Source organism: Myotis davidii, unplaced genomic scaffold (genome assembly GCF_000327345.1).
Source record: "Myotis davidii unplaced genomic scaffold, ASM32734v1 scaffold616, whole genome shotgun sequence".
NCBI lineage: Eukaryota > Metazoa > Chordata > Mammalia > Chiroptera > Vespertilionidae > Myotis > Myotis davidii.
Genome location: NW_006291965.1, coordinates 1,250,034 through 1,264,833, shown reverse-complemented (window position 1 = coordinate 1,264,833; position 14,800 = coordinate 1,250,034).

Here is a 14,800-nt window from a genome sequence, read left to right as displayed (position 1 = left end):
GCAAACAGTCCTGAACAAGAACAGTTGCATTGCATATTTTTCCTTATTATATAACAATCTATTCTTTTCCAAGGTTTAATTATTAATATCATGCTAATTCCACAATTTATATTTAATATGATTTATTTAGAGCAACTTTCTCATCCAAATACACACAGCTTGGAAAACCTTCCTCCTTCTGAGTTTTTAATCATATGATTGCAGCTAATTACACTCTCACTGAATATACTAGTAACAGAAGTTGCGTAATTTTTTCAATGTCCTCTGCTTTCTTTAACAATTACGTGTATTACAATTTAACCTATGGGAGCATTTGAATTAAAAAGTGTTGGGACATTTCCCCTAGAGGGGAATACAGACTAAGAAATAGTAGAAGAAAACATGGCAATAGCTTTCGGGCCTCCCTGATAGGCCCATTGCTATACACAGTATAGATAATTTAACAGCAATTCATTTAGGGCCTCACTGACAAACAGTATGCAATGATTATTGCTGCTTTGTTATGTCTTCTCTCTCACCCCTGTCAGGAAATGTTAGTTCCTACCATCAGGTTAGCCAAAATCAGGACAGGTTTCCAGCTATACAGGTAGGCAGCTTTTCAATATAAATCTCAAGAAACAGCTTTTGGGAATTCTCTTCCACATGTCACCAGTGTAAGGGCGTCAGTAAGTAAACAGCACCTCCCACAATGAGGTATAATTATTACCTAAGAATAATCAGTCTCAAACATGCCACATGAAAATGGATCAAAGCATAACTAATAGTATCCATCGATGCCAGGCCTGGGATGGGGACCCCAAGAAGACCACTCGGCCCACTGCTCACAATTAGCAAGAGCCTCAAATCTAGACTGCTGGCTTTCTCTCTCGGTAAAAGAAGTGTTAGCATGTTGATTGCAATAATTTAAGCCATACTACAATTTTTGTGACCTAATTTGGCACTTGTTTTCTTTTCTTTTTATTATTATTGAAGCCCTAAACAATGAAAGTGGCATGGGCCTCTCTTGCTATCCCTAGTCCTCAATTCATTGCATATCTGTTCCCTGCAATGCTGCCATTTGGGCAGAACACTGTTTTCTGTGAAGTGTTAACTTAGAACTAGCCTTGGACAAAAGCATGAAGAAGGCAAAAAGTTCTCATCAGCACTCAACCTTTGCCTTTTTTTTCCTGTCTTGTTGACCCATTCTTTCTCCCTATTTTTTAATCTCTGCTCCATTAAAACATTACTACTTCAGCCTCTGACCCTGTTCTCAAGCAAGGACCTCACAACTTTCTCATGCTCATCCAAATTTAATTTCATGTGTTGCTTACTCCAGAATTTGCATCTAAGACCTATTTTTAATTGATGAAGAGGACTTCTTTATTCTTATTAAAAAAAAAAGAAAGATGGAGGAAAGTAAGAAACAGGCTGTCAAAACACACACACACATGCACATACACATATACATTAGAATAACATTTATCAAGATACAGGATGGCCAGCCTAAGATTGGTTGGTCTTCTGTGGCAAGCAGATATGAAAGTACATGCCTTGATGAGCAAAGGGCATGTTCAGAGAAACCAAATGACTTGACAAAGACTGTGCTCTTGACTGAAGTGTAGGAAACTCTTTGGGGATAGAAAAATAATGTGGAGAAGCTATAGTAATAACAACTCAGTGCACAACTGGTACATGAAAGGAAAGAGGAGATAGGAAAGAAATCAATTCAGAGCAATCTTGGGTATGAAACTTAGTATAACTACAGCTGTTTCATTTCCACCCGTTCTCCCTGCTTTTCATCACTGGAAAGCATACTAATGTCCCTTGATCGAAAGCAAAGCTTTGACCTGTAGAAATTCCACAAATATCTACGTTGTCATGGAGAGTGGTAAAAAAAGAAATTAAACAATGATAACAAAACCAAAATAGCCCGTTTTGGAAGTAACTAGAACCTCTTTGTTTCCTGCTCAGCTGTTTGGGCCAGGGGGGGATAACCCCGTCCCTGACATAGACCTGGTGTCTCTTCTAGGACTCTAATTAGAATGAACTTTGGACAACTCTTCTCAGGGAGTATCTTCGGCTCACAACTCATAGGCAATGGGTGAGAACTCTTGACGATTTGTTAAGCATCTATTGTGGGCCAGGCCCTGTGCTCCGTGTTCTATGTGTGGTCTCACTGCATAACCATGCTGTAGGTATAAGTCTAAATATTTTACTGGTCAGTAAACTGAGGCTCACAGAAATAAGGTAACTCATCCCTAGGCTCATGGACTGCTCGGAGTATCAAGAGCACTGAAAAGCTCCGCAATCTCACGTGGAAAAAATCATTCTAAATGACTAGTTCCTAGGTTATTTACTATCCTAACAACATTTTAGTGATGAAGTAACCAATGAGTTTAAACTATTTTTAAACTGTAAACTAAGAAAAGCCTAAGTAATCATGTTACAGAGGTCACCCAAACCTCCACTTTTCCTTCATTCTCTAATCTCTCTGCTCTTCGACTGCTGTTTAAGGGCAAGTTCTATGTCTATCTTAACTTCCACTCTCTAAGGGAACACAGCGTGCAAATTATCCTCCAAAAAGGCTAATGATTTGTGGGCAATGGTGAGCTCTGTCTCACTGAGAAAATACATAAGTGAATCATGGCAATACAAAGGCTGGTACAAAAGTAGGTTTAGAGTTATGAGTAAGTAAAACACAGTTTATTATGCTATGGGCCTTTTGACTAAGATCAAGTGAATTGTCATTTATTACTTATTGTACTTTTTTCCTTTTAAACAACTGCAAACTGACTTTTGTCCCACTCTGTGTAGTCAGTCCAGACCAAGATTAAGGATGAAATCTGTTAGAATTTTACAAAAATCTGTAATATTGATAAGTAGAAAAAGAGGGTGTCCCCCAAAATGTATACATACCCTTTGAGTAATGGGCAGTGTTTATTAAAACACATTTCATTTTTGAAACTGAGATATCAGCTGTTACAGTGTATGTACACTTTTGGGGACACTCTGTATATTAAGGGAATTATATCGCTATTCTTTTTATATTTAGTTTCTTAAAAACAGAATAGATTTGGAAGTCTATAAAATCTTTAAGCTTTTCTTACATGTACTGCTGTTAAATGGATGCTTTGTTCATGAAGATGAGCTAGAAAAATTCTAATGGTCTCATTATCCCTCAATTGGATCTATGAGCAAATATGAAAATGCCACAGGGTTTTAAACGTATCTCATAAACATGTTTTCCCCGATCAGTTAAAAACTCCTCTTAAAATCATCTATAATGGTACATAATATTTTATCATGTATTATGCACACACACATAATTCTGAGCCAATTTTAATTAAAAGATAAGCCGATTTATAATTACTAGTATATCTCCATACTGCTAATTAGCTCACTAAATCTTCAATAGGAGTTCTATAGAGCAGAATAAACAAGACTTTGGTTATCTTTATAACTGTACTATTGTGCTTGACAAATCTCTTCTTCATTGTTCAGATAAAGTTAAACTTTAGCTCAATTTAGTTTACATTATTCTCTCATTCCCAATTAGCAAATCTACATTCAAGAGGTTGTATGCTGACATCCCAATCTTTGTTACTACACAGTTTGTTCCAATTGAATTATCTTTCAACACATAGTTTGGAGTTTTTCCTCCAGGAAATTTCTAGTCACAAGGCCCACAAACTAGCGTTTACCTCACATTCCACCGCACCCTGATGGATGTTCCGCGCTCTAAACAAAGGCCAACCAGCTGGAAGGGAATGAAGAGCCATGTGCTCTCTTGGTCAGTGTGACCAGGCATATTCCCACTGCACTGCTCTATCCATCAAGAAGTCACAGGGACAATAGGATGGGAAGATTGGCATTAATGAGACTCAGAAACACAATTATTTCAGGGGGAAAACTAACAAATCAAGTGATTTCTTTAAACCTAAGGTATATTTTTATTTAAAAACATACTTTTTAAAATAAAAAACTCAAACACAGAAGTATTTTAAGAAAATTTTAAAAGTCCCCTCATCCTACTTCCCCATTACCCAAAGTTGACCACTCCTAACATTGTTCTTATTTCTTCACTTTCCAAGAATATATGCTCATGTATAGGCATACCGTTCACACCACAAAAAGGAATATACTCTCTGTTTTATTCCACAACACCCTTCTGTCTAACAGGACTATAATTTCTGACCTCGACCCTTGTCTCTATCCTCAGGCGCCAGTATAATGCCTGGCACATAGTAGTCACTCAGTAAACTTTTGTTGAATAAATAAAGGATGCTGTGAGATTTGCTTGCTTTTTGACTATATTAACAAAGGCCACTCCCCACCCCGCTCTTTCTTGAACTCCCGTTTGGATTTCATGTTCTTCCTTAGTGCTTTCCACAACTGGCCTTTCCAGCTCACTCCTCCCCCTCCCTAACTCATGGTCTACACTGGAAAATTGCAATTAATGCCCTACTTCTTCGCAACATTTATGTACCTGTTACCTTTATTTTTCATTTATTGTTATTCACATGGATTCATTAATTCTTAAATAGAATACTTTACACCACCTAGCTAAATGTCTGGAGTCCAGTGATAGCTGATATAGACTTTTTTCTGTGCTGGAATGTATAATACTTTCCTGCAATATGATGAGATAAAAACTATTTGTAAGCATTGCAAATATTTGGAGCACTTCTTTTTCAAATATGCCTTTTTTTGTGGAGAGATTATTATTTTCACTTTAATTGGTATTTATTTCTGTAAGAAACAACTGAGCAGCCATTTTCTCAACCCACCACATCATCAAGGATCAGGAATCTGAAATGTAAATTCAGCCACTGGGAACCTTGGTATACCTGTGATGTTCATTACTCCCTCTTTCCTGACCTGGAGAGTTGATGAGAAGCTGCTTTTGGCTGCTTTATCACGTAGAAGTGAATATAACATTCTAATAGGCTTGTTATTTTTTGCCCTCCCTTTTCAGTAGTGAAATAAAAAAAAAATGCATCTCATATACGCTAACCTTTATTTCTAAGCTTACAGAAGGCAGCGTTTTAAATCTTTATGTCAATATTGCGGAAGAACATATTGAACGAGAAGTCCAAAGGGTGTCACGGTGACTCTCTCCTATGTATGACATTGCAAAAGTTCTCTTCTTTCAAATCTAGGCTTCTGAGGAGGTGGGGGTGAAAAAGGCATGTAGTTTTGTTCTCTGAAAGTAATTTGGAAATTTGAGGTCCAATCTTAAGAATGCTAGCAAGTGAATGGAAATTCATTTAAAGGAATTTATCACAGGGACGCATGTGTGTGTTCACTAAGTCAGTGGATGGTGTTGCCATTCAGTAGGTAATTCAAGAAAGAAATCTAAAATGTTGAAATGCATTAGGGATTATGAAAATCATGCTACTAATAAGTGGTTTGATATTGAGAAGTGACTTACACTAACTGGAGTTCAACTTCTTTATTGTTGTCAAAATATAATGGTTCTGTTTTCTCATATTTGCATCAGTCATTAAAGCATCAACTAATAAGAATTCAGTCTACACTCAAACCATTAAATGTAGATAGAGTTAAAATATACACACATATGAATTTTAAAATAGAAAATCAACATTTTTACAGTGTTGCTGATACCGAAATTGTTTCATATTGTTGAGGGGGATGATATCCTTTGCAAATTTTGTCATTTGTCATGGTGATATGTAGCTTGATCTAGCTTTCCCCACCTGCTCTCTGTTTCCACTAAATTAGAAATTGTATTAAATGGGCAAAGGACCTAAATAGACATTTTATGAAAGAGGACATACAGAAGGCCAACAGACATTTGAAAACATGCTCAAAGCTACTAATCATCCAAGAAGTGCAAATCAAAACAATAATGATGTATTATTTCACCCTGTCAGAATGGCTATCATTAACAAATAAACAAACAACAAGTGCTGGCAAGGATGTGGAGAAAAAGAACCCTCGTGCACTGCTGGTGGGAATGCAGACTGGTGCAGCCACTGTGAAAAACAGTATTGAGTTTCCTCAAAAAATTAAAAATGGAACTCCCATTTGACCTAGTAATCCCACTTCTAGAAATATGTCTCAAAAAATCAGAAACACCTATTAAAAAGGACATATGCACCCCTATGTTCATAGCTGCACCATTTACAATAGCTAAGATTTGGAAACAGCCTAAGTGCCCATCAGCAGATGAGTGGATTAGAAAACTGTGGTACATCTACACAATAGAATACTATGCTGCTGTAAAAAAGAAAGAACTCTTACCATTTGATACAGCATGGATGGACCCAGAGAGCATTATGTGAGATGAAATAAGCCAGTCAGAGAAAGATAAATATCACATGATCTCACTCATTTGTGGAATATAATGAACAACGTAAACTGATGAACAAAAACAGATCCAGAGACAGAGAAGTGTCAAACAGACCGTCAAACCTCAGAGGAAAGGCAGAGGAGGGTGGGGAGGGTGGTAAGCGATCAATCAAAGGACTTGTACCCATGGATATGAGCATGACCAATGGACACAGACTATAGGGGGCAGGGGCATGTGATGCGGGGGTGGGAGCAGGTGGGAAGAGGTCAATGGGGAAAAGAAGAGACATGTGAAACTTTCAACAAGAAAGACTTTTAAAAAATAAAAATTAAAAAATTTGTATTTACAGTTGAAGATCACTGGATTTTTATTGCTGGCCCTTCCTAATAGTTCAGGATTTCCCTTGGGAAGAAGATGAAAATGTTCCATATGAATGAGAAAGAGTAAAATAGCTACAAGAAGGTCGATTGTGACAGAGACTATGTGGTCACCACATCCTGTTCCTCTCCTTCTTCCACACACAGCTACACAGTTTCCGGTTAGTCACGGGGCCCTGTTGCTGAATTCTAGCCAATAGAATTGGGCAAAAGAATGCATGCTACTTCCAGACCCAGTCAGTCCATGCAAACCTCCCACAAGTGATCTGCTGGTTGGGATAAATATGGCCCCCACTGTAAGCCTGAGATCATAAAGTGATGAGAGGACACCACAAGACAGAAAAAGCCTGGGCCCTGAATTACTGCTTGGAGCAGAGCTGCAAAACCAGGAATGTCCTCCCCGAACTCTGACATAAATGAGAGGTAAAGCTATATTGTGTTAAACAGCTGGATTTTCCTGCCACAGAAGCAAGCTTTACTTAACTATCACACTTGCATTAAAAAATACTTTTATCCATATACAATGGGTCCCGTTATAATATTAAAGTATACTCCAAAGTTGGAATGTGAAGGAAAAAAATTCTTTGATTTAATTAGTTCTGAGAACTCAGCTAGATTTGAAAAGGGGGTAAAATGTTATCAAAATATATATAACAAACAAAACCATACCAAGAATAATCACCCTGACCCAATTTCTAAGTAGGTCACTCATTCAGGATCAATGACACATATATTACACATGGAAACCTCGCTCATTTCATTTATTTACCTCAGAAAATGAAGCAATGTAGAATAAGCATCAACCATTGCTTTGAAGAATACTGTAATATATAGATATAAAATAAAAGCAGAATATGCTAATTAGACCAAACGTCCTTCGGGACATCCTTCCTTCCAGACAAGACAAAGCCGCACTGGGCAGGGGCCAAGGCAGAGGCAGCAGAGGTCCCCCGGCCTGGTGGGGGCTGGAGCCAAGGCGCTTGCATGAATTTTATTCATTGGGCCTCTAATGTATGTGTGTGTGTGTGTGTGTGTGTGTGTGTATTTTAATTACCACAAAATAGTGTTTTGTTCTCATTTGTTCTTCTCATATAGTATGTTTATTTAGTTTCCCAACTTCTTGTACTTATCTATTTCTTTTTATTTTCCTTTTTTAATACATTATTTCAGATAGTAGTGAAATAACGGAATGCCAAAAAAATAAAATCACCCATATACACATCACCAACTGCATAGTTCTCAATCTGTCACCCTTCATTCCTTGTTCATGTGTGTATTCCATATTTGCATTTCCACTCTAATAGCATGAGTGGAGTTTCATAGTCTACATTTTCTGTTAATAAATGTCATGTGTATTTTGCCACATTCACTCTTTCTCCCCTATGAATTGACCTGTCCTGATGGGTCACCACTAACTACGCCCCTAATTATCTTCCAATGTCTAGTTTCCTAATGACATCTGGCAATTCAGCCCCTGCTAAACCAAATGAATATCAGATGCATTAAGACTTTTCCTTTTCTTTAGGTTTTATTTAGCAATACTTATAAGACTTTTAAATATTACCACAGAAAGCTGAAGTGTGGATAGTACAGTAAGGTATTGCTCATGCACATAGTGCAAGCGCCCAGCATTCTTTGCTATAAGGTAGAATGAAGTCTAAGTTCGGTCTTTCATACAGCTTACAAGATGGTTCAGTTATCAGAGTTTTAACAGGACCAGATGAACTTCATGAGGAGACAGAGATCTCGGGTTGTTATTTTTAACATTTTCTGACTTTTGCTTTGTGCTTGCTGAGCATCTTTTCAGGTATAACAGATGTTTATAAGCAGAGATATATAAGCCAGATGTGGAAGACTGCTAGGCCCAGCACTCAGCTGGACAATGCAGGTTTACATGTCAGTAACTTACCCTTCAGTACTCTCGGTTGGAATACATTAGTGCAAACTCATTTTTAAGAGCCCAAACTATGCAGCCAGACTGCTCAGGTTTGAATGCCAACTACGCCACCGCCAAGGCCCTTTAGTTACTCTTTGTACCCCCGTTAGTAAGAAGAAACTCATGATACAGCTTAGCTCACAGATGTGTTATGAAGATTAAACAATACAATTTATGTAAATAACTTAAAATAGTGCCTGATACATAGCAGATATTAGAAAAAGATTCCCCAAGCAAGGACCACATACATATTGAGTAATGCATTTTTCTTTGGTAAAAGAGACACTCCAAAACTGGCAAATAATGCCACGTTATGCCCTGATTGTATGAAAACAGTGTCAATTATTTGAAGCAAGGGTGCGAGGTGGTGACCTGCAGGTGGCCACAGAGGGTTTGGGTTGGCCATATACATGTATTACTGGTTCTGCTTCTCTGGTTGAAACTGGCTGATACACGTTCTCTGAGGAAGGTCGAGTTCCAAGCAGCTTTGGAGCAGCACTGAGCTGTTCAGAATGCTGGCTTCACCACTTACCACGCCATGCACATTTATTAACCTTCTTGGCTTCATTCTCCTTTATCTGCAAATCCGGAAAATATCCCCCTCTTAGGACCAGTATGGTTGGCTCATAACGCATATTCAATATTATTTTTACCCCCTTCCCCTTTTCATATTTGTCAGTAACTTGCAGTCAAATCTACCATACTTAATTTTGTACCAAAGTATAATAAATTCCAGAGTGTTTTTTGCTTCTATTTGCTCGTTTGTTTATTCAGCAAAAATGATGTCTTAAAGACTCAATAGGGGCTGGGTAAAACTGAGTATTAATGATGTTAGATACTAGGAAGGCAGAATAACCCTGGAGACAGACTATCTAGGTTGAAATCCCAGATTAGCTATGAACAAGATAGGCTGTGTGACTTTAGACATGTTGCCTGACCTCTCTGAGTCTCAAATTCCTCACCTGTAGATGATTATAGTTGTTTCTCTCTTGGGGTTGTTGTAGGATTAAATGACTTAACGTACAGATGGTATTTGGAATAGTGCCCAGCACAGCAAGAGGAGCTTCACACAAGTCTCAGCCATCAACCATCAGCATATTAAATGCCAATTCAGTGCCATGTGTAGCAGAATTGTTAATAATCCCATTTTAAAATTTTGAATGTAAACAGAGGGGAAAATGTTGATTCTATGAAAGTACATACTAGTTTTATTCTCAAAACCTAAATAAGAGCTTCTCATTGAGCTCAGAGTGAATTAATGTGTTCCACTTTGAATGTGCCTGCAATGAATTGTGCTTCTTTCTCCTAGTGGGGCGGAGAATAGTTGGGGAGCAATGGAGCTGGACAGGAGGGTAAAGGGGATGGAATGGTGCCCAGGCCAAGTTTTTTGGGTGCTTTTTAAAAAAAAAATTATATGTAGTGCTCTGTGAAGAGTTAAAACACATTAGGTGTTATTTGAGGATACAGATAAAATAAGAGCTATGTCTACTAATTATGCACTTTCCTAAAAATATATACTTTTACATTTTGAGCTATATACTATGTATACTGAAAGATATCAGCTCAAAAAGATATTAGACATAAATAAATAAATAAATAAATAAATAGTAATGATTCATCCTTCCCAAATTTACATTTCGTGTAGAGGTAAAAGTGATTCATTCACACAAATTAATAAATGTCTCCTGCCATCAGAATGAACAAATTGAACTGGCTACTGGTACTTTCCATGAGAAATGACAGAAATCCCTGTGCTTGCACACTATGATTTTAAAAATAACGAAAGTGTGAGTCACTTAAGGAAAAGAAATCAAGTGAATGCAGCCTTAGCTTCCATTCTAAGAACACTCGGCCTGAATTCGAAAGGAAAAGATGAGGATATTAGAGGGTTGGGGTAAAGAGAAAGCTTACCAGGCAAAGAAAATGCATAGGTTTGCGAAATGCTTTGCAGAACAAAAGTGATTTATACTGTACTAACTCACGTCAAGGAATAATTCATGAACCCGAAGGTACCTGACAGCTTTTACGGGATGGGCCTCTTTTCAGTAGTTGGGGTGGGTTAAGAAACTCAACAAGGAGACCAATGGCTCTCTGCATAAAAAAGAGTTAACTTTTAAATCCACGCTATTCACCTGGACGCTGATCAGAAATGATAACTTTTTTTTTCCTTGAAATTTTATGGAATAAGCAACCAGTCTCTATTAAAATTCCATTTTCTTAAATAAAAAAATTAAGATACTATAAAAATACCTAACATGCCACGAACCATTACAGACCTGATTCCTGGGATAAGTAATACACCTTGTGTATTTTACCTTTTTTAAGAGCAAAAAAATGAGATTCTTTAATAGGGTACCCAATTAAGTCAAATTGATCATTATTTCCTACCGTGTTTTTTTTTTTTTTGCATAGAAATAAAGAGATAAATGTGAGATACACAACCAATATGTTATAATCGATATTGTATGTCATTTCATTAATTCTTCACCGGGTGGAAATTTGGCACTTTATAGTGTGGCACTACATCTAATTTCCAAATAGTAATGGATAGTGTAATCACAGAAACTGAATCAGTTATTGTTCAAAATGAAAATGAATTTAAAGTATTCTTAAATATGTCATATAAAACCAACTGCTCATTTTAAATGCTTTTTAACAGATCTGCATTGTCTTTTGAAAAATTAATTTAAAAGAACAGAGTTGATAATATATGTCAAATATTTATATTTTCATCAGTTGCTCAAAATAGCTTAACTTTTTTTTTCTTAAATACTCCCAAATTATGCTGATCCATTCTTTGATGAAAATTGTAGCCCTTTTCCCAAAGCTTTAATTTAGTAGGAAATAAGAAAGGAAATGAGGTATAAGGAATGAGGCATCTTATATTACAGGGGTGAAGAAGAGGGAGGGCAATTTAAAAAATAGGAAAAGGCCAGAATAATTTCAAATTTATTCTTTCACCTCTAGTCCTGAAAAAGAGAAGAAAAATAAAAAGAGATCCTGAAGAGAGAATTCATTTTTGGAGGTGGTTTGGAAAAAAAATCAGGGCAGAGAGAACACCATTGGATTTTAAACCAATTTTTATCTGGCATGCCTATTTACCCAAAATTGACATTCACTTTAGATGTAACTGTCCACTGAGTAATAGTGCAAAATAATACTGCTGGGGGGTAAAGGAAGAGACGATAATACAACTTGTTGCAGTTTTAAATTTTCATTTTGAACAAAACATTCACACAAAAAATCAATAATTCAGGTATTTAAAAAGCTTTTGAAACATTGAAATTATACACTTTGACTTTCATCCTTTACCCCAAAACCTGGAATAAAAGTCAAAAGAATTAATTCTGACGTGGAAGATATATAAACATCTGATGGTGGTGTGGTGGTGGTGGTGAATATAGACATCTTAGCCAATCCAGACGCAATGTAAACCATGAAACATCAATATTTTAAATTATTCCTATGCCATAGTTAGAAACAGAATTCTTTCCAATGTTAGAGTGGGATTAATCTTCATATTCTTATCTCTGTAGGTTAACAGCAGCACTGGGCACATAATAGGTGCTCAGTACATATAGCAATAGCATTGAATTGAATATCAGCTTTCTAGCCTTGTCCCTTGGGCTAGAGCAAATACCTCCACACATATCCCCAAGAAAAGCTACTTCATGAAAATACCTTAGCAGCAGTTTGTGAGATCAGCCTTGTAGAAGCACATCCTGTGGCTCTGTTAGAACATTCTCTCTCCTATGGATTTTAGGCAGTGTACTGGAATTCATGGTCACATGTTTAGCAAAGACAAGCCGCGCCAAGTTCATCCTGTTACACTTGCAGGCACTAACATATACGTGTGCCAGGGATGGGGAGAGGGAACAGAGGGATGTTTCATGTTTGTCCTCTATGATCAAGTAAAATGTTAAACAGAGCGGTCTTCTGCCCAGCTACCTTCATCACTTCCCTGCAAAGTCAGAATTTTATGTCCATGGTATTTAGTACAGTATCACTCGTACAGTGTGGACAATAAACCTTATCGACTGATCAGTGCCATTTAAGAAAATGTTAGGCTAAAGAGTAATGGAAAACCTTTGGCATATGAAGGTTTAATGCAAGGATTTGAAGTATGAATTGAAACCTCATTCTCCTGATTAAACCCAATGCTCTTTCATCAGGCCATTAGGCTTTGGAGAAAGCCAAATAGCCCACTTGGGAACCAAACCAGCAAATGTGGAGTCATGGACATAAAGCTTTAAGCTGCAGTGCCTCCTGGCCACAGGGTCCCCCCTCCCCCCAGGGCCTTTCTGCTGGACTGTACTTGACAACAGCCTGGGTGGTCTGGAAGAATTCAAGGGCCTCTTCTACCACCCAACTCATGACCCTGCAGTGACCATGACCTAGAAAAAGAGGAATTACTGTTTCCATCCAAACATTTCCTTGCCAAACTGCAAATTAATTCACTTGAACCACATCCTTTTGTGCTCCCACAGCACTTTGCTTTAACATTTATCATATCCTGTCTGACATGCAAATTAGTGATTTTTATGACTCTCTGTTGTGGGGGCCTCACAGACAGACCTTTATTCCAAGACAGCTGGGAAATGTGAAAATGGCCAGCCAAGAGCACTGCTGGAATCACAGGGAGATGTGGGCGTGTCTGTGAGTTACGAATGACTCAAACAGAGAGAGGCAGAAATCCAATACCCAACTGAAATCAATGTCCTTGCAGGAAATATGTGCCTATTGCTTAAAGTCTAGGTCAAGTGTCCATAAACTACGGCCTATCGGCCAAATCCGGTCTGGCCCTGTCCTGGAGAGCTCACGAATACAGCCATACTCATTCATTACATACCGTCCGTGACCACAAGCCAAAACCACTTATTATCTGGCCATTTACTATAAAAGTTGCTGCCCTAGAGCAGGGCTGTGGAATATGGAATGTGCTTTTTCATTTTAAATGTTATGTAATATGTATATTACATAAATCACATAGTTTTAAATTTTCTAGTAGCCATATTTAAAAAGTAAAACAGAATTATCTTACTATTTTTAATCGAATATACCTAAAAGTATTAAAAAGTATGAATGAGATATTTTTCTTTCGTTTTCCCTAATTCCTGTTTGAAATTCAGTGCATGTTTTGCATTTACCTACATCACAAGTCCATGTGGACTAGCCACACTTCCAGTGCTCAGTAGCCACATGGGGCTGGTTTCACGGTGCCAGTTCAAAGGCCCAAGCGTGGTAGGGGCAGCATGAGGACAGAAGCGGCTGTGTGGCCAAGCCTTGGCCAGGCCACTAATCTAAACACAGGCATTTTACCTCAAGGAACTCTATCAGGCAAAGGGAAACACTGGAGCCTGTGCTAAACAAGTAAAACAATAAAACACAGGTAAGATAGAAAACAAGAAAGTTAGAACATGCCTGGGGGAGAAGGATGAAGGGAAATGATCGCCACAGATTACGAAGCCATCCAGAGATGCTATGAATGAATGCGTATGCCCAGTTGTTTGAAGTTTAATAATAAAATTCAACATCAACTTATCTACTACTTAGATTTGAAATAATTCTTACATTTGTTATGTACCCTTAAAGGATCATTGGGTCTTGAAAGGCAAAGACTATGTTATATTCACTTTATGTGATCATGGTACCGACCGTGGTGCTTTGTCCCTTGGTGTGCACTTAAAATATATCAGTCAAAGCTGACACTGAGCAGATTGTTGATAGGTGAGTAATGAGTCAACGACTGTCTTTATGAATGACTAAAAATGCAAAAATAAGCCAGTTTTCAGTGACTGATAACAGTTTCCATCTATCTTCCCAGGATGTTTGGGGTTCAATAAAGATCAGGGTCTGAGAGTCACAGAAATTAAAGTTCTGCTGACATCCTCCTGTTCCTAGAAGAAGTGACCCCTTACTCATTTGGCAGTATGTTCTGGGAGGGGGCGTGGGAACTCCTCACCACATGTCACCCGTATGTATTCTTTCCAATAATTAAGATAGGCTGGTTTAACAAAGAAAACTAATACAAAGGTGCTTAGAGGCCAACTCAGCCAAAAGCCAAAACACTTTTGCCCCCAATTCTTGACTTGCAAAATAGATGCGGTTCAGATTGCTTATGCTCTTACCCTGAGTAAGTAAGGTAAGGGCTCTGATAGCATAGCTTTCAAGGCACCAAGATACAAAATTGGATAT